This window comes from Cupressus sempervirens, chromosome 3 (assembly GCF_028749045.1).
Source record: "Cupressus sempervirens isolate cs-2001-9-10 chromosome 3, ASM2874904v1, whole genome shotgun sequence".
Lineage (NCBI taxonomy): Eukaryota > Viridiplantae > Streptophyta > Pinopsida > Cupressales > Cupressaceae > Cupressus > Cupressus sempervirens.
Window position 1 is genome coordinate 591,821,693 of NC_143120.1, and position 22,579 is coordinate 591,844,271.

Consider the following 22,579-nt stretch of genomic DNA (forward strand, 5'->3'; position numbering starts at 1 on the left):
TCCATCATGTGATTTTCTTTGGGATTTGTTCATAATATTGCCACTATTCCAACTGCTAGAGCAATATCAGGCCTTGTGTGAACTACATACTACAATTTTCCAATCATTGATTTGTAAGTAGTCTTATCTACTTCTTTGGAATCATCATTTTTGGAAAGCTTATATCCAAGAGACATAGGTGTTCCAACTGGTCTTGAATCTTCCATTCCAAATTTCTTCATTATCTCCTTAATATACTTAGATTGAGTGATGTAGATACCATTCTTGTTCTATTGTATTTGCAATCCAAAAAAGAATTTTATTTCACCAAACATGGATATCTCAAATTCTTTGCTCATTTATTCTAAGAATGCTTTGCATAAATCATCATTTCTTGTAAATAAAGTATCATCAACAAATATTTTTGCTAACACAATCTTCTTATATGGTCCTTCCTTGATATACAGACTACTATTATCATTAGTCCTTTGAAAACCAATTTGTACCAAGTAATTATGGAGTCTTTCATACCAAGCTTTGGGAGCTTTCTTGAGACCATATAAATCTTTGTGTAGTTTGCAAACTATGTCTCCTCTACTAGGATCTACAAAACCTTCTAGTTGCTCAATGTAAACTTCCTCACCAAGAATTCCATTCAAGAATGCAAATTTAACATCCATTTGATATACTTTAAATCCTCTATGTGCTACATATGCTAGTAAAGTTCTAACACCTCCAAGTCTTGCTAAAGGAGAAAAAGTTTCACCATAGTCAATACCTTCTTCTTGATATTAACCTTTGTATACCATTTCCATCTTCATTCAACTTATTTCTAAATACCCATTTTGTACAAATTACATTTTTATCCTTGGGTCTAGGAACAAGAGTATAAGTTTTTTTCTTCTCTATCTATTTTATCTCTTCATTCATTGCTTCAATCCAAATTTCATTTTCTAGAGCATCTTTAACACTTCTAGGTTCAAATTTAGCAAGTAAACATGTACCTTTTAATTTGATTCTTTTCATTGTTCCATTTGATTTATCTACAATGATCTAATTAGGTGCATGATGTCTTTTGACATATCTTACTAATATAGGCTCCTTAGTCTTTGAATGAGTTTCATCACCTTCTTCTTGAATTTTAGTTTCAAGCTTGGATCCTTCTATCTATGACTCGGGTCCATCAAGCTCAGTTTGAACTAGCTCAATAGCCTTTGTTTGTGACTTGGGTCCTTGTAGCTCAAATTGCATTGTCTGCAACTTAGTAGCTATTGGAGTTTCTAGGGACTCAAGAGTTGAATCATTTGTCTTTCAGATAGATTAAGAAGGGTATCAAGTTCATAGTAAATGAATCTTTTGTAGTATTTAGGTTCCTTGCTACTTTCTTCTTCACTATTTTCTACATATTCATCAATTCTAACATGTGCACTTTCTATAATTTTGTGAGTAGATAAATTCAAACATTTTTATGCTTTGATTTTGTAGGAGTATCCTAGAAATATGCCTTCATCACCTTTTACATCAAATTTTCCTCTTCTAGATTCTTTCAATATGTAACATTTTTTGCCAAATACCTTCAAGTACTTACATTAGGTTTGTACCCATACCATAGCAGATAAGTTGTCTTGTTTGAATCTTTCCTCAACTACACTCTATTCAAGGTATGAGCTATAGTGTTGATAGCTTCCTTCTAGTATTTGAGAGCAACATTCTTTTCAATCATTAGGGTTCTTACACAATCTATGATAGAACTATTTCTTCTTTCTACTATGCCATTGTGCTCTAGTGTACCAGGAGCAAGTACTTGTCTTTTGATTCCTCTTTCAATGCAAAAATTATTGAATTCATGGGAGATGAATTCACCACCTCTATCTAATCTTAGGCATTTCAACTTATTTCTAATTTCTTTTTCTACTCTTTCCAGATACCACTTGAATTTTTTAAAAGCTTTTGATTTTTCTTTTAGGTACATTACTATCATCATTCTAGAGTAGTCATCAACAAAGAGAATGAAAAACATTTCTCCACTATCACTCTCTATTCCAATAGGTCTGCATAAGTCTATATGAACAATTTTAAGGACTTCTTCTAACTAATAGTCTTTAATTTTGAAGCTTGTCTTTCCCATCTTACCAATTTGGCAATTCTTGCATAAACCCATGTGAGGCTTCTTCAAACTAGGAATACCTCTTACTCTTTTATGTTTTCTTATCTTAACCAAATTATCAAAGTTCACATGACATAGTCTTTTGTGCCATAACTAGCTTTCTTCTACTTCAGCAATAAAACATGAAAAATTACTGAGATCAAGATAAAATAGATTACCTTTTGTTTTCTTTCCAAAACCAACCAAATTTCCTTTCCCATCCAATAGTTTGGCCTATCCATTCATGAATTCTACCTTGAATCCAATGTCATTTAGTTGTGCAACACTTATTAGATTATGCTTTGGTCCTTCAACCTAATAAGCATTATCACACATAAATTCTTTAGTTAACAAGATACATCCTTTTCCTTTTATGTTACAAGTTTCATTGTTTCCAAATCTTACACTACCTCCATCATAATATTTCATATTCACAAATTTTGTTTTGTCACTAGTCATATGTTGTGAGCAACCACTATCAATAAAACATATATCATTTTTTCTAACATGAGAGATAAGTGCCATCTTATCTCCTTCATCATTAGACTCATCTTTCACAACAATATAAACCATTTCATCTTCACTATTATCATAATCTTTAGCTATGAAACAAGGTTTCTTACCTTTGTCCTTGAAGTTCTTGTATTTCTTGGAGTCCTTCTTGCCTTTATGCTTGTTGCTTTTCTTTTCATCATTTATTTCCTTGTTTGGACACCTAGCAACAATGTGACCAATTTCTTCACAAGAAAAGTAGATCAAAGCAATTTTACCTTTGTACTTCCCTCTTCCTTTGGAATACTTCCTTGCAAGCAGGGCTTCAAAAAATTCAAGATAATTGTCTAAAATTTCTTTAGATGATCCATCTTCTTCACTTCCTGATTGATTGGATTTTGACTTTTTACCCTTTTCTTTGAGTGAGAGTTTAGCTTTAAATGCATATTCAATATTTTTTCAAGCAAGAACATAGTTATCATAATTTTCTAACTCAAAAGTTGTTAATCTTCCAACTAGAGCATCCAACACTATCTTATTAGTTGGATCACATCTCATTTCTTGAATATCAGATACTCTAATTGCATAAATGGGAAGAAGATTTTTGAATACTTTACTTACAACAGTTTCTCCTGCAGATGCTTTGATTGCACTTACACTGGCTTTGATTCTTTACACATATTTTTCAATGTTTTCATCTTCTCTCATTCTCATTTGATCAAATTGTCCTCTAAGACTTTTTTCTTTGGCTCTTCTTACATTTTCATCTCCTCTATAGATATCTTTTAATTTGTTCCACATTGAAAAAGTAGTTTTGCAATCTTTACCTCATCAAATTTAGTATAACTGAGAGTAGATGCAATATCAATCATCATGATATTATGATTCTTCTTTTTAGCAATATCTTCAACTGATAATGTTCTAGTGAGAGTCTTATATTCAAAATTAAGATAATTGCAACCTAAATCACTGATGGTAGCAAGATGCAATCTCATAAGTCCTTTCCATGCTACAAAATTGTCTCTATTTAGCTTGGGAATCTCTCTTTTGTAAGACATCCTGATCTTTAGCTTAGGTCCTTGAAACCTTCTCTACAAGCACCAAAAGCTATGATGCCAATTTTTGGAAATATAAGAGGAGTAATTGAGAGGGGAGGGGTGAATCAATTACTACAAAAATAAATCCCAGATCCCTTTTGATATCAATACAAAATACAAACAAATAACTGAATACTACTAAAGCTTGGTAAACACACAGAATCCTATGACTCGGTAGTAACTAGATTAGCTCGATAAAAGATTAACATATAAACCATTAGATGTTATTTGTGATTACCATTACTTTAACTTAGTTGAAAAAACACAAAGAAAATAGCATGAACACATTTGACACCAGGATTTAATGTGGAACCCAATTTGGGAAAAACCACCGATAGCAACTAGTTACTAATTTTCACTCTTCTGAAGTGAGCCCTATTAGGAGCCAACCATGTTAAAGGTTACAAAATAAACTGTTAGGTGTGACCTATTAAAGGATTTAATCATCCTATTAGGAGTGGCCTGGTTAGAGGTCTTGAGAACAATTTAATGGAATTGCCACGTTGTTAGAGGATTTGCAAATAGTTGTTAAGACAACTCTGTTAAGAGATTTAGATCACTACTACAATGGTTAGAGAGTAACAATGAAATGACCTGATTTGAATGCAACTTAATTATTGATTTTAGATCTCTGTTCTAGCTTGTACTTGATCCTTCCTAATCAAATATGACTTTGTTGCACCACAAGGATATTCTACTTATCCTTCAAATTCACTTTTGTTGCTTACCAACAGATCTTCAATCACATCACCATAATTTGTACACTCTCTCGTACTCACACTTACACACTTTCTTGTACACACACTTTGAAATCTCAGCTTGACCTTATATTTATAACTTCCATAATGTCAAGTCGGCTCAAATACAAATTACAATAATAAATATTCATCACCTTAGTTATTTGGAATTAATAGATAGATAAATTATACTAAATACAAAAAAATAGGAAAATCCTTTTCTAGCCAACCCTGCTTGGTAGAAACGAACTCTGAAATGATTTCCTTCATTAACCAACAGAAGTTCAATTAACACTGCAAACTTACAAAAATCCTTTAGAAATTGAGAGAGCTTAGTTAACACTAGTTCCATCCAAATTTCCTTCATTACCTAAGTGAGCTCGGATAACACTCGCTTTCTACAAATTTTCCTTCGATGCCTGAGTGAACTTAATAGACACTATCTTCTGAAATAGGCAAACATAGGAATGCTCGATAGACACTGAGAACTGCCTTCATTTCTCGAGTGAGCTTAGCATATACTTCCTAATAATGATTATGACATTTGTGTAACATCAAAGACAACACAAAATTAATCATTTATATAAGGTTCATAGTGACATGTTGGATTGCTTATTGGTTCACATTGCTTAGATAGTGTGATTGGCATTGAAGTGTAGTGCTTTGAGTTTTACTCTATGAAAGAGTGAGTGTTTAAGAAAAAGGGGTGATTATCCACAGTGACTATTTGCCAAGTTTATTACAACTTTTTAGTGGATTTTATGATTTTATGATTTTAGACAATATTTGATGTTTTTGTATTACTCATTTATTTAGGATATTTTATGATTTTTAGGGTTTATTTCAGGATATTTTATGATGTTTAGTGATCTTTTTCTAGACATTACATGATTTTTATCAAATTTTTTAGGTCATTTTATGATTTTTATAAATTTGTTTAGGACATTTTATAATTTTTATGGATTTTTTTCAAGACATTTTATGACTTTTGTGATTTTTTTATGATATTTTAAGGTTTTTTATGACTTTGTTCAAGATCGTATTTCAATTTTAAAAATTTTTTAGGATCATATGTGAATTTTTAGGATTTTCTTAGGATCATTAAGGATTTAAAAGTGTTAGCTCCAAATTGATATGTGATAGATCTAATGGATAAATATGTGCTTAGGGACATGCCCCTAGTTCAAGTTCAAACTCACGCATTATGTACATGATGTGCCCCTAGACAAGACACAAACTATGTACAAAGGCCAAAGATAAAGTATGTATAGACTAGTGACACCTCAGGTAAGATAACAATGGACATTAACCGATTTGTGTGTCATGATCAAGGACTAGGGATGTCTTACAATATGAAGGATATGATTAAGAAATGACAAAGAAAGGGGAAAAACTAGATGGAATCCCAATAGGTGGAGGAGCAATAACTAATTACACATGGTGCCTGGTTGCTAGGTTTTCAATTTTTGACAAAAATTTTCTCTTGACTCAAATTTTCATGCCAAGAAACCTATTTTCTAGGTTTTCATCAAGGCATCCATTTTTTCATGACTTTAAAAAAAAAAAAAATTATTTTTTCATGACTTTTTTTTTTGGTATTTTTCAAGGATTTTTGCAATTTTTAAATTTTTTTTTTAAAGACTTTTAGATAGAATTAAGTATAGAACTTGCAAAGATGCATGTTTTTGATGGACACAAGTAGTGGTTCACCCTCTAGAGTCATAAGTTGATATACTATTGATCCAAATGCTGTAGTAACTACATAGGCTCCTTCACAATTTGGTTCAAATTTGCCCAGTTTTTCTCTATACTATTGAGTCTTGTAGTTCATCTTTGAGACTAGATCACCAATCTCAAAATGATGACCTCAAACTTTCCTATTATAGATTTGTTTGAGTTATTTCTATAAGCTTGTAGATGTATCAAGGTGTCTCAACTTAGCTCATCAAGCATTTCAAGTTCATGGAGTCTAGATACTCTGTAGTGTTCATCATCAACAACATCTTGTAGGGATACTCTCAATAATGGAATTTCAATTTCAGTGGGAAGTATTGCCGTGGTTTTGTAGACAAGAGAGTATGATGTTGCACCAGTGGGAGCATGCACACTTGTTCTATAGGCCCAAAGAGTTGGATTGATTTGTAAGTGCCAGTCTCACCTAAAATCATTGATAGTCTTTTGGAAAATCTTGACAATGGTCTTATTAGATGCTTCTTCTTGGCCATTACCTTGTGGATGGTAAATACTAGAATATCCATGGTAGATGTTGTATTTCTTGCAAATATTATCCAAATTCTTATTTTGAAATGAACTATCATGATCAGTAATAATAGCCAAGGGGACTCCATATTGACATATGATATAGTTTAGGATGAACCTTGAAATCTTCTTTCGTATGGTGAAAGTTAGGGGGATGGATTTAACTCAATAAAATATGTCATTGCTGTGACGATGAACTTATGGCTATTAAAGGAAGGAGGATAAATAGATCCAACAAGATCAAATGCCACTGTGAGAAGGGCCATGGAGATATGACTAGTTGCAGTTCTTATGCTAGTGTATGGATCAGATTGCTATGTATCTCGCACTTATGGCATGTTTTGGAAAAATCACATGCATCTTGTTCCATGGTGGGCCAATAATATATAGCTCTAATAAGTTTCTTAGCTAGACTCAGACCATTGAAATGACCTCCACATATACCTTCATGAACCTCATGTAAGGTAGTTTTAGCTTCTTGTGAGTCAAGGCATATGAGAAGGGTTTGGCCAAAGGATCTCTTGTAAAGAGTGTCACCGATGATGACATATCTAGTAGCTTGGTGGATAAAGGCTCGATGTTCATTCTTGGATAAGTTAGGGGGTCATATCTGGGCATGTAGGTAATCATCAATTTCATGATATTGGGAGGAATTAGGACCAACAAGTTTGTACATAAAATTAGATTGAGAGAGTTCAAATGTTGGAATCAAAAGTTTTTGGACAAGGAACTTGAAACACTCCACATTTTGTGGCATATCAATCATAGAAGTGATAGTAGTCATAGCATCATCTTGTTTGTTGTGTATTCTTGGTAGCTAATGAAAAGAGATAGTGACAAATTTAGATTTAAGAAAGTCTATCATCTGCTTGTAACACATTGAATTATCATCTTTGGTTTCATAGTCATTATTTACTTGGTGGATGACTAACTAAGAATCACTAAAAACTTGCAAATGTTGTATGTTCCATTGGATAGCTAGCTTTAGTCCTATGGTTATTGCCTTGTATTCTGCTATGTTATTTTTATAATTAAATGCTATCCAGTATGACTTTGGGATGATGTATCCTTGTGGAGTGATAAACATAATGCCATCTCCTGAATCATTTCTTGTATGAGATCTATCAATGTAAAGCTTTCATTCATTATCTATATCCATGTTAAATATGGCTTCATCTAGAAATTTTATCAATAGGGGATGATCATCTATCATAGGTTCTTTTTCCAGCTAATCTGTTATCACTTTCCCCTTGATTTTCTTTCTATCTACATATTCAATGTCAAATTCACTAGGGGTACTCACCAATTTGTCTAAGTGCCCTGTGAGAGTGGCCTTTCTTAGATGATACTTTATTGGGTCAATCTTAGAGATGAGCATTTTTTCTGATGGAGCATGTAATGCCTCATCTTTTTGGTTGCAAAGATGACAAGGAAAACTCATTCAATGAGTGGATAATTTAGTTCATACCCCACAAGTGTTCTATTAATGTAGTACATGGCTCACTCTCACCCTTGATCATCATTTTGTGCTAGGAAAGAACCTTATGTTGTCTCTATAGCAGATATATATAAAATGAATGGTTTTCCTAGAATAGGAGCCATTAAAACTGGTGGATACAGAAGATAGTCTTTGATCTATTGAAAAGACTCATCATGCTAGTTGTTCCATTGAAAAGATACTCCCTTATGTAATAGGTGTTGAAAGGAGTGACACTTGTCTACTAGCTATGAAATAAATCTATGGATAGACTACAATCTCCCTTGTAGACTACTAAATATCCCTAGATATTGTGGAGGTGGCATTTCCAATATTGCTAAATTACTTTCTCAAGATCCACTTTGATGCCTCATTGAGAAACAATATACCCTAGGATATTTCTAGAAAAAAATTTGAATACACACTTTTTTGGATTTAGATAGAGCTTATAGCTTTCCATTCTATTCAATATTTGACCTAGGATTCCTAAATGATCATTTCTTTTAGGGGATTTGCAAAGTAAGTCATCTACATAGTCTTCCATGAGGATGTGCATGAAATCATGGAAGATGGTAGTCATTGCTCTTTGGTACATTGCCCCAACATTTTTAAGGCCAAAAGGCATGACATTCTAGTAGTATGTTCCCCAAGGGCATGTAAAAGTTGTTTTGTGCTGATATTTAGGAGATATTCTTATCTGATTGTACCCAAGGAATCTATCCATTATTGGTAGCATTTCATATCTAGCTATCATCTCTATAATGATGTCTATATTTAGTAATGGGAAATCATCTTTAAGATATGCCTTGTTAAGATCACAGAAATTGGTGCATAACTGGATGCCCCCAGAGTGTTTTCCTACTAGTATTAGATTGGATATCCACTTTGTGTAGTCAATGGGTATTATAAAGTTGAAATCCAATAATTTATTCAATTTAGTTTTGATAAGGAGAGTAATTTGAGGGTGCATCTTTCTTAACTTTTGCTTTACTGGTTTCACTCTTGCTTTTAATGGCAAGTGATTAAGGATTAGTTGAGAATATAATCTTGGCATGTCTACATAAGACCATGCAAAGTTGATCTACCTCTATAAAAAGAATTTGACAAATTCATCTCTTTCCACTAAGGATAATGAGGCAACAAAATGCATGATCTTAGGGTTGTTAGGTGTTCCTAGATTTATCTCTTCTATCATTTCCACAAGTAATCTTCATCTTTCCTTCAACAAGGGTATTTCCAATCTTCCATCCTCGGGCACTTTAGAGAGGTTTTTACCCTTGGATACATCCTTTATTTTTTTTTTTCATGGTCTAATGACACCTTTTGATTTTCACTAGGAGACCTACTTTTGTCTTTTTTTCTATTTTTCCAATTTTTTGACTGAAAGATGAAGTTGACTCCCCAATATATTCCATGATGTTTAGATCAATGGGAATTCCTAACTTGTGATCTCCTTATGGTAAGTCTTCATGAAGCTCAAAGAATTCTGGAATGGTATCATCATTTTCAAACTAATCAAAGGTTGGTGGTCCTTGTTGATCCCAATCAATTAGTTCAAGGTAAACTAGGGAAATTCCATCATCAATGTTGAATAAGATTTGGTCAAAGGAAAGTATATGAGTGTCATTATCGAAGGGATCATAAGTACAATGCTCAAAGGTGGGAGGGCTTGGGTCCCAATGTATTTCATCACAAGATTCTAGATAAACTGAAGGGCCAATAGAATTGCTAGTGATGTGCTTATCCTGTATGGGTAGTTCATCAAGATCAAAGATGTGGTTAAGGAAAAAGGAAGTATCAAGGTCATCAATCTTGGATGAAAGTTTTGTTATCTCAGGTTGGGTTTTCTGAGATGCCTTTTCATCAGTCAAAGCATTCATATTCTTAGAAGAGGATGACTTAGTATTAGGGAAACCCAAAACAAATGGTTTGAATCTTAGTCCCAGGCTACAAGGTCATCCTGATATAGTAATAGGTTGAATAATGCCTTTATCTTGAGGTCCCAAGCTACTACATCCATCATATCCATTTTTCTACATGATGGTGAATCTAGGTCCATACTTATCTGAGGATATAGAAATAGGTTCTTGTTCTTATTTATCCTTTCCAATCCATGTAGATGTATTTTCATAAACATGTTCCTCATGTAAGCCACCTCCACTAGTGAAAGTTATGGGAGGAAATGTGAATTTAGGCTTGATTTACATAAGCTAAGGTTTACCATATGACTTGGGAGAGAGAGGGAGCTTCCTAATATGAAAGTCATGTGACATGGAATACTCACCACAACCTTGGTCTTCAATTTTGAGGTTTCCTTTGAATATGGGTGTGAGCTTGGAAGGATCAACATATTTGGAGGAATTAAGTGGATTTGCTTCATGGGTTGTCGAGACTTGGTATGCAGTAGTTCCTCTAAGAATGGTGCAAAATTGGAATGGGTCTAGATTATCAAGGATGGTAACTTCCACATTATTGTAGGTAAATTTCAAGCATCGATGGTATGTGGAAGGCACCGCTCTCATAGTATGGATCCAAGTTCATCCTAATATCATGTTATAATTCATTTTGATATCTAGGACTTGGAATAATGTATTTTTAGTAGTTGGACCGAATTTGATGGGTAATATGATGATGCCCTTAGAGATGCATTCACCATCATCATAAGCCTTTATTGTGATTCTCCAAGAGATCTACATCTTCTTCAAAGTAACCCAAACACTTGACAACTATAAGGGTATAGATGTTTAGTCTTGCTCCTCCATCTATCAAGACATGTATAACCTTGGTTTTATGGATAAAGACTTCAAGATGAAGGGGATCATTGTGGTTGGCTCTATCTTTAGGAATATCTTGAGGGGAAAAGGTGATATGTTTTGATGTGGATAGGTTCCCAACTAGGGCTTGGAATTGAGAAATATCAATTTTATTTGGGACTATAGAATCTTTTAAGGGTTGGCCAAAGATATTTTGATACTAGGGGACACATGCAACAAATCTAGGATGGATATTTGTGCAAGGGTTTTTCCAAGCTGGCCTACAAGACTATAATCTAAAGAAGTAGGATCAACAAGTTTTCTAGGAGTCATGGGTCTAGCAGAGGTAATAGGTCTGACTAAGGATCCAAGTAAAGTAATCCAAGTATTATGAGTGGTAAGAACATAGCAAGGGTCTTCAACTTTCAAAGTGAATATGAATATGTGGGAGTTAGACCCATTGAAATGGTTGACAATGTAGTCATATCTAGTATGTGTGTAGTTTACATTAGCTTGGAAGCTTGAGTTTGAAATGTAATATTTTCCTTTGTCACGATTACCCAAAGGATATTTAAAAATAGTATGATCAGAATTGGATGCTAGTAGTGATGGATTGACTGTGATTATACTGTTATTGATAAGATCTTGTAGTTCATGTTTTAGCTAAAAACATGTTGTGGTCTTGTGTCCTTTGGTGCGATGGTAATAAAAAAATTTTTATTATCCCACCAACAAGCCTTAGTTAATGGTTCATCTTTGATCGAGGGTAACTATAGGAAGTTATTACTAAGTAATTTTTGAAGTGCAGTGTCAAAAGGTATCCCCAAGGGTGTGAATTTTCTATTTTTGGCTCTAGGATGTCCTTGAGGTTTATCCTACATGGAAGTCTCAATTTTTTGTTGTTGAGGTGGTGTTTGATTAGGATTTTGTGAATTTTTAGGGTTAGTTGAGGTTTTATTGCCCTAATAATTTGTGCATCCACAATGGCATCATTGGTTACATTCCTTTTTTTGGAGAAATAATTTCTTTGTCATTAGACAACTTAGTGTTTGTGTTTCCTTATTTGTTTTGAGGATTCCATTATAGATGAGGGAATCTTAAATACTAGCCCCCTTCTTCATTAACTTGGAAATGGTGCTTAGACTTTTGACCTTGAATTCATACATTAAGTTAGGGACTAGATTTTCAATGCATAGATTAACTTGTTGTTCCTCAGGAATCTTCAGTGAGCATTGACTAAGTGTTTCCAACATAATAAGAATGTGATAAATGGTTATCCTATCTTCTATTTAGTTGAGCACAAATTAGAAAGGGTACCTCATTTTTAATGTTGAAGGAAAAGTGGCAGATGAATTTTTCTTCTAATTCAGACCAAGATTTTATGTTACTAGAAAGTTCAAGTATGGGTCCACCTAGAGAATGAGGGAATAGTCTCATGAGGTAGGTGGGCTCATCACTAAGTTTGGTAAAAGAGGCATAGAATTCATTGATATAATCAATGGGGTTTCCTATTCCTCATATTTCTCAAATCTTGGTGCCTCGAAATGTTTTGTAAATGGAGGCATATACAGATTTTTATCAAATGGATTAGGACATAAGTTCCTTTCTATATATAGAGCTTGTTTCTTTTGGACTCCCAATACCTCAACTTTTTTGAATTGTTACAATAAGTCTTCATTAGGTTTTTGAATGATAGTCTTCTCTTCGAGTCTTTTATGTCGATGAGTAGATCATTTGCTATGGTGAGAACTATGTCTACTCGGTTTTGATATTTTAGTGTCTGAAGAGTCGAGTGATGTGTTGCTAGGTGGCAGAGGTATGTTAGTACCTCAAATTAAAAAGGGTCCTTTTTTTGGTACATGTTGTGGTACTTTTCATATTTATTGTGATGATTATACCATGGGTTGTTGTTGTATCACTTGTTGTGCTTGTTGTTGTGCTTATTGTTGTGATACCTCTATTGGTTGCATGTGAGACCATGCATGTGAATATTGTTGTAGAGGTATTTTTTGAGGTTGTAAATGTTGTCAATATAGTTAGTTAGATGTCTTGATGGTTTTCATTTATTGAAACATATATTCAACATTTCATTTATGCATTTAGAGATAGAAAATTGTCTAAGTACTAGACAAATTGATGGAGTATAATGAATAGATCTTAATAATATCAATGATGCATAAAGAGATAATATTAAGCATAATTAAGGAAGGTTTGTAAAATTATAATGATGATGTGTACTAGTGCATGTGTCTACAATTGGTACGATGCAAGTTCTAGTAACTTTAATTGTGCTAGTATTTAACAGTGCAGAACAAAGCATAACAGAAAACTAAGCTGTACAACTTTAAGAATTAAAATAATTTAAAAATAATTCCTAAGTCATATTAAGCCAACTATGTGGATACTATTTCATATTATTTCAAGTGTGTAAAGACATGGAATTTAACTAAGAAACAATTTGTGAATGTGCAAGGTATAAGTAAAGATCTTATATTGAATAAATAGAGAAGAAGAAAAAGTGTGTTGCATAGTGAATGTGTGTAATGTGTAGATACTATGGAAGTTGTATGATTAGATGTAACATGTAAAATATTCTAAGAACCATATATGAGGCTTATGTGATGTGATATCTAATATAAGATCAGAGCAAGTAAAAATTATAGAAGCAAGCAAGTATTGTATGTATATCTACTCTATGGAGGAATTGAATTATAAAATTGCATGTTAGGAAAGAGGGCTCTTCTTGCATAAATTGTATTTGATCTAACAACTACTAATAGGGTTGAGGCTTCTAACAAGGCCTAGTCCTCTAACAAGTACTCAAGACACTATATGTACTTCATAGACTCCTAACAGGGTCAATATCTTTGATAGGATCATTTTGTTTAGTGAATCATCTAGTGGGTATCATGCCCATTGGAGTTTTCCCTTGGCCAGGGTTTTCCTAGTTAACAAATAATGGTGTTATGAGTTCTCTATGTGTATGGTTATATTTATTGTTTAGCATTGTTTGTTTACTTTCACATGTAAGTTAAAGTAATTAACAATATTTAGTTGTGGGAAAAAGTTTGTAGAATATTGATTCACCCCCCTCTTAGTATTAGCTATTTCTAACAATTGGTATCAGAGCATACTTACTGTGAAGAGGCTTAATAGCTTAAGTAAGATCCTAGTGAATATGGAATAGTTGAAGAAGATCTTGAATAGATTGATCTTCTTATTGAAGAAAGAGATAGCTTGAAAGATAGATACAAAAATGCAAAAGTTTACATTGGCAAACTGAAAGATGAAATCGATGATATGAAATCTATGAAGGAACCATTGAACAAACTAGTGATAATGATGATATAGAAAAATTAAGAAAGAGAATGAGATCTTGAAACATGAGTTGTAAATTGTTGAACTAAAGTTAAGTCTTAAGACTAATGTCAATAAGAGTGAACCTGATCCAAAATCTAAGAATGTATACCTTAGATCCCAGTTAAGTCAAGTGAGATCTAAATTAGATTCTATTAAGATAGAACATGAAAAATTGGAAAAATACAACATCATAGTGAAAGGAGAGTTGAAACAAGCTAAACAATAGTTGGAGAAACTTTATACAAGTTCTGAAAAAAGTTATGAACATTTATTTCATCAAAGACCTACTTATGACAAGACATTCCTTGGATATCTTCTTGGAGAGAAATCAACAAAGAAAGATGAGATTAGGATAGAACCAATTTATATAACCAAAATTCCTAAAAAAAAATTCAAATGGTCCAATGAAGTTGAGAAAATTAATCTGACAAAGATATTTGATGAGCCTAGAACTATAGAGTAAGTTGAAGAACCTAAGAAAGATGAATTATCTAAAGAAGTAAGACATGAATTCAAAGGTAGATGTTTCATATGCAATGAAATTGGAAATATTAAGAGAGATTGTATAGGTAAGTATTTTAAACCTATTACTAATTTCTATTGTTATAATTGTCATGGTTATGGACATAAGGTAGTAGAATATAAGAAACCTAAGTTTTTTTATTATAATATGAATAGTAGAATGTTTAGGAATACTAAACCTATAGGTAATGAAAGAATTAGATCTTAGAGAAGATCCAATGATGGAGAGAAACCTGATGGTAAAAGAAAGCAATTTTTTTGTTACAAATGTAACAATCCTAACATATTGCAAGGAATTGTAGAGCATGTGAAAGTCAGAATGGGAAAAATCAGAGGAGCAATGCACTTTTATGTTAGTTATGCAATAACTTTGGACACGTAGCAAGATTTTGTAGAATGGATAGAAGGAGCTTTAATAGGAATCCTACTCATAGAAGGAACAACAACAATAATGATAAAAGGAATGCAAATGGAGGTAACAATAATAAAAAAGTAGTCAAGGAACATGTTGAGGAATTCAAAGAAGCATTTGTGAAGGCTTGTAATCTAGAGAGTTCACAAATAGTATTTGAAGAACAATTCTTTAATGCACCCAATGGAAAGTTGAAATTATAGATTTTTTGTGGCTCAACTTGTCTGAATTAAGTTATTTGCACTAGCAGCAGGGCATTAGTGGTCAAAAATTATGTTAGAGAGAGAGTTAGAGATTATGTAGTTGATAGAAGGTAGAAAACATAGAGACAAAGCTATGGTTTAGTGTGCAATTCTTGATGTGATAGTAGTAAGTGAGAATTGTAAGATCAAGACTAGTAAATAGCTACAATATTCTAATTTTGTGGTAGATAAGCATTTATTGTACAATGTGATTTGAAATGATTCAAGGATTATGAACAAGATTTTGTGTACCATTTGTTCATGCAAAGTGTCTTGAGAGGATTGAAAATAAATTTGATAGCAATTGAAGTGTGAAGCAAGTTTGTGATGATGGAAGTTGCACAAGCCCTAAAATTGCAAATTCAAGGTATTTTATGGTGTATTGAATCTAGTTTCTTGAAGTTCTTATAGTTACGAGGAATGAATAGTCATAGAGTGCATGATGTTAGTGATAGACCAAGGTATGAGTTCAAATAAAACCCACTTGTTTCTATACTAGATGATCCTATAGGTGCATTTTTACAAGTTCTAGAAAATTTGTTACATGTAGAGGATATAAGGAATTATATTCATTTCAAAATTGAGAGTATAGGTGATGAGGAGATTCACAAGGACTTAGGAATCATGTGTAATAATTACTTATCCTTGAAGTTTGAGTATGCACACCTTGAAGATTTGAATTTGGTAAAGTATATGTTCTACACAAAATTAAACAATCATGAGTGGACCTAAATTATATTGAGCAGAGTTCACTATGATATTTTTTGGTTAGGTGATGCACAGTTTGTCATTGAAAATCACCTAATTTAAAAGGTCACAAGATTAAACAATGAAGGTTGCACTCATATTAGTGAGAAAAGCATTAGGAAATTAGGTGAGATAGGTATGAAAACCAAGTTTGACAGAAGAAATATGAGGTTTGATCTTATTTAGGAAAAAGGAGTCAAGTTGTTGACCAAAATCTTAGGGTACAAGTTAAACCATGGATCAAGGGTAATCTCTATACCAACTATATTCCTTCATACAACATACGTGATGGCCATTGAAAGGAGGAAAGTTAATTTGTGTGACATTGTTAGAGTGCAACTACTCAACAATATTGTAAAGATAAATAAAACTAAGAGTGTAGTATTTATATTTGAATCCCTATTAATTCATTTTTTTTTTATATTGCTAATAATTTTCCTAGAGTAATCAATTGAGATAGCAGCAAGTGCATAATGAAGATTGTAACTCAAAGCTATAGATCTAAACATGAGAATGTCAGAGTTGTTGATAGAAACACCTATTGTAGTAGCAGGACCTTCCAATGGAGTAACAATGGCACAACCATGTGCGCAAGCTCCCATTACACCATATGGAGTAGTTACACAAGTGCAACCTATATGATCAAGATATGAGCAATCAATAAGGAATTCAAAGGTGGTAGCATATACTACGCAGAGGAAGTCAGGAAGACTAGTGAAGGTTAAGCAAGAACCTACACCTTAAGAAAAGAAACAAATAAAGCAGAATAGTAGTGGACCTATCTAAAGGAGGGAAACCATGCAAGCGAGTAGTTTTGAAAGTTCAAAGGATGATGATGAAGATAAACCTATTGAGCAAGATGTGTAGGGAGCCAAGACAACTATAGGTAAGAAGGCATGGAAACTAAAGGTAGAGAATCTAAACATGTAGATTCTAAATGAAGACAATTTTGTTCAACTAGATAAATTCTATAGCATGTATAGCAGTATGGATAGGAGGAAATTAGATAACATCATAATAAGAAATATGATTCTAAGGAATAAAAGATTTAATAGCATTTAGAATAAGATTCATAAAGGCCTGTACAATAGGTTGATCAATAGAAATATAAGGGTAGTAGAAGAAGTTCTAAATATGAGGGTCACATCCATAAATAAGTTATATGATGTTGCATCAAAAGAGGAATCTGAGATAATTTTGAATGGTATTGAGCCCTTTTTGAGGAACAAAAGAAGATCAATTCTTCTAATTGGAGACAATTATGAGGAGGTAAGATAAGAAAAAGAGGAGGCCATAGTGAAATATATGTCCTTAATACCTAAAGAGAGTGCATAAGCAAGGATGATAATCTAGTATATGTATAGGCAGATACACCCTCCAGAGAAGAAGAAGAGGCAGAAGTGACACATAAAGAACTACAGAATCCATGCAAGTGGACAGTATTTGCATAACTATGGACATTAAGAGGAATCCATTTATAGTGTATGGGGCAAATATTGTTGGCAATATAACTACTTATACCAATTTTGATAATGAAGAGAAGAGAAAAAGAATAAGGAAGAAGAAGAAAAGAAGATTAAGAAAGGATGATGAGAGAAAAAGAGGAAAAGGAGAGGAAAGAGGAACATGAGAAGAAGTAGAAAGAAGAAGAAGAAAAGAAAAAGATAGAAGAAGAAGAGAAGAAGAAAAAAGGGGCTAAGGAAAAGAAGAGTGTAGAGGAACATATGAAAATGACTACTATATCTTCAATAGTATTACAAGCTAAAAAAATAGTAGCAATACCTATTCCATCTAATGATGAAGACCCAAAAGAGATATTGGGCACCTTGAGCAAATTATTTGAGAAAAATAGATCTATAAAGTCTTTGGAGAAGACACTTGTTGAAGTCCTGGAGTGTATACAAAAGAAATTTTCCACACCTATAGCTAATCCAGACTTGCAAGCTAAGGAAAAAGAGTTAGTAAAAACCTTTGATGGGGAATTCACAACCTTAGCTGAAGTAGCAGCAACACAAGCTCAAAGTAATCATGATGCAACTCTATTCAACACAGTGTGCACTAATGTATGCAATGATTTGAAGGCACTTGATGGAAACATTAAGGAATTGAGATAGTGTATAGCTAAAGGTAAGAAGTTGTATGGAGAGTGTGCAATGTCTTATACTTATCTAATTTTGATGCAAAGATTAAAGTCCATATGAGTGAGCTTCAATCACTTACTGCAAAATTGCAGTAGCCAGAGATCAGAATTGAAGATTCCAGCTTTGATTGACTTGATTTCTTTCTTTTACCAACTGAGAATGAGATTGAGAAGATCCAAAATGCTATCAAAAGCATTGAATTTAATAAGGAGAAGGTAATAAGAATATTCTCTATTCTTAGAGAGTATCTAGTACCCAAGGTTGTAATTTTGTTGAGGCAATTGGAGGAATGTCTTTCAGCAAAGAATTCCTATGACAATCTCACCTATACTGACTTGAGTGCAATTGAAGTGGCATCCTATGCACTTTGTGCACTCATCAGTATATCAAACATAGTCAAAGTCAACTAGAAGAAGGATTTTGATAGACTAAAGATTGATTTTGTAGATTGCATATCCAAAGCGATGAGCTAATCAACAACAGGCAACAAGTTTTTGTGATATAGTTTTTGACGCCTTTGTTATTAATGTCAAAGGGGGAGTATTACTAGAGGAAAATTGTATAGATGTAAATACATATGTAAGGGGGAGTTTATATATGTATCAATGTAAAGGAGTGATAAGGAATGTACTAATCCATCAAAACATGAATAAATTTTTTATGTTTGGAAGATACTTGTGTGTATAGTTATTTTCTTTTCTTTTCTTTTGTATGACATCATTTTGGGACTTAGCCAATTTTTTTAAATGTTGCCATCAATGTCAAAGGGGAGGATTTTGGCAATATGGTCAGTTATATTTCTTGATGGCTTTCATTTATGACAACATATATTTAGCATTTCATTTATACATTCAGAGACAGAAAATTTTCTAAGTATTAGATAGATTGCAAGAGTACAATAAACAGATCTTAATAGTATAGATGATGCATAGAGAGCTAATCTTATGCATGGTTGAGGAAGGTTTGTAAAATTATCATGGTGACATGTACCAGTGTGCATGTGTGTATTATCAGTATGGTGCAACTTAAAGTAAGTTTAATTGTGTTGGTTTTTAACAATGTAGAACAAAGCATAGTAGAAAATAGAGTTGTATGTCATTAGGAATTGTTTTGATTTCAAAATAATTACCAAGCCATGTTAAGCCAACTATGTGGATACTATTTTATATTATGTCAAGCATGTGAAGACATGGAAGCCGATTGAGCAAAAAAAATTTAATATGCAAGGTATAAGTAAAAATCTTATATTGTGCAAATAGAGAAGAAGAAAAAGTGTGTTGTGCTGCAAATGTGTGTAATGTATAGATACCGTGGAAGTTGCATGATTAGATGTGACATTCAAACTATTGTCAGAACCATCTGTGAGGCTTATGTGATGCAAGATTTGATGTAAGATTATAGCAAGTGCTAATTACAGAAGCAAGTATTGTATGTATATCTACTCTACGAAGGAACTGAATTATAAAATTGCATGTTTGGGTAGTGAGCTCTTCTTGCATACATTGTAATTGATCTAAAAACTCCTAACAGGGTTGAGGCTTCTAACAAGACCTAGTCCTTTAACAAGTATTTGAGACACCTTATGTACTTCATAGACTACTAATAAGGTCAATATCCTTAATAGGATCCTTCTTTTTAGTGAATCATCTAGTGGGTATCATCCCCACCAGGGTTCTCCCTTGGCTAAGGTTTCCCTAGTTAACAAATAATGGTGTTATGAGTTCTCTATGTGTATGGTTATATTTACTATTTCATCATTGTTGGTTTACTTTTATATGCAAGTTATAAATTAATTAAAAATATTTAGTTAGGGGAAAAAGTTTCTAGAATACTGATTCACCCCCCCTCTCAGTATTAGTTATTTCTAATAGTCAAGGTGTATGTTGTTGTTGTAAAAAGTGTTGTTGATAGGCAATTTATTGCTCAAGGCATATTTGGTATTCCAACTATTATTTCAATTTCTCTTATTGTTTAGCAAACATGGCTTCTTTTTATTGGAATTATTGTTGGTACATTGCATGTAAGTCAAGTGTATTGACATTGGTTATGCATTAGGGACATTGGATCCTTACACCACTTGAGGTTGTTGTTGATATGTTGTATGCATGTTAAGTGGATTTTGACTTGACTACACATTGGGGATGTTAATGCCTTGTACCACTATAGGTTGTTGTTGTCTTGGAATTTGGTTATGTCCTTGAGGATTGAACATCATGTTGGGGCTATTGTTTTGATACTTTTGTGTGTTAGATGTTTTTCCTTGGGACATCATATTGATTTGGCAATGAGACATGTTCCTTTTGGGAATGGGTGAAATATTGATAAGGCTCTTCCTTTGTATGTCAATAGGGTTTTTTGCAATTGATATTTCACATGGTATAGTCATGGGATGCTCTGTAACATTTGATGTCATAGCATTTGGTAAATTTAGGAGCAAGGGTGCGCCTTGTTGATTTTCCTCCAAAGGAGGTATGTTTCACATCCCTAGAGTGCAATTCTCTTTAGACATGTCTTTTTTTGCATTTTTTGATTGAGGTCAATTCATAACATCCTTTTGGGATATTTAGGAAGAGTTTTGTTTTCATTTATTAATGGTGATTTGTTAAACAAGGGATTGATATTAATGTGTTCAAATGTACTTTGGAGGATTTCAATGATTGATTCTTGGTGACATCTTATAGGCATCATCATTGTGTTTGAAAATTCCAAAGGTTGTTTTCCCTTGTCCAAATCCAAATTAATCATGGGTTGCATAGTTTCGAGTGTTGGGTTATTTTGATGTTTAGACTTAAGTCCCTCCAAGTTTGGAATAAATTTGATGATCTCTTGGGCTGCCAAAAGTTTCAAATTTTTATGAAAAGTATTGTTTTGGCCAGACTTGGCCATTTCTTCATTAGTGATGCCATAATATATGTTAGAATCATAAATTAGGTGTAAAGTATCTTGTATGTTTAGGGATATAAGGTACTTGTGTTAGGTTTACCAAATTTGAAGGAGGGTGTTTGTTCATCCTCAAGAGTTGTAGGTACATTTCAACATCTAGGTGGTATAGGTAAAAATATTGGTTTGAAATTGGGACTCCATTAAACCATTCCATGTATAGGGGAAGTCTGTGAAGGAAACCTCATTGTAGGTGTGTTGTTTAGGATTGGTTGTGTCATCTCTTGGTGGTTATGATCTTGTGGATACATGCTTAAGGGGTCCACAAGTAAAGGTTGTGGTGCTTCAATGTGGTCTTCATCAAACATTTGGTGGGGTTTCTTGCTCTTCCTTTGTCTTGGAAAAGCTTTAGGTTGTGCCTTGGGTTGTGGTTGTACCTCAAAAAAAAAAGGTTGATATAGTGCTTTAGGAATTTGAGCTAATTCTGTCCTTTTGAGTGTTGGCATGATACTTAAGGATGTAGATACAATGGAGAAAACCCTAAATGGGCACTCTACCTCTCAAGTGTTCATTTAAACTACCAACTACTCTTGGATAGTACCAAGTGTGTCGCTTGTGCACTTGGGTCCCTAAAGGTAAGTAGTTGGTAAGTAGAGGGTATGTAATTGGTCAAAAGATGTGTTAGGGTGACTAACATGAAAAATTTGAATGATTTGAGTGTTTTTGGGTGTTTTATAGGGTTTAGGGATGCAATGCAAGCTATGGAAGTGTAGTTTAGGGTTTTGAGACCTAAAATTAAATCACTAATTACTAAGTGCACTTTGAAACTACCAATTGCGCACTAAAATTACCAACTACACACTTGAAGTGTGGAGTTGGTAAAACAGGGGTGTAGTTGGTAAAATAGGGAAAAACATGGAAATTTGGAGGTGGGTATGAAAGATGAGTGTTTTTTGGATTTGTAAGAGTTTAGGGATGTTATGCAATGTGAGGAAGTACCAAATGAACTAGGGTTTTGATATGCAAGGTAAAAATGTCCTAAGGAAATGATGCAAATGCAAATGTGAATGTTGGTTTTGGATTTTGAATAAAGGGTATGAAAATGACTCTATGGTATGCAAAATGAAGATTAGGGTTGGACTTTGGACTTGGGAATGATGTTAGAGGTTGATTTATGAAACTTGGGTTATGCAAAGGATGGTATCCTAAGGTTGATAATGACATTTAGGACATGCAATAATGGGGATATGAGATCAAGAGGAGAAATTGGTTGATAGACAAGTTGATAGGGTTTCATATTGGAAATGATGCTAGGGTTTTGGACAATGAAAGATG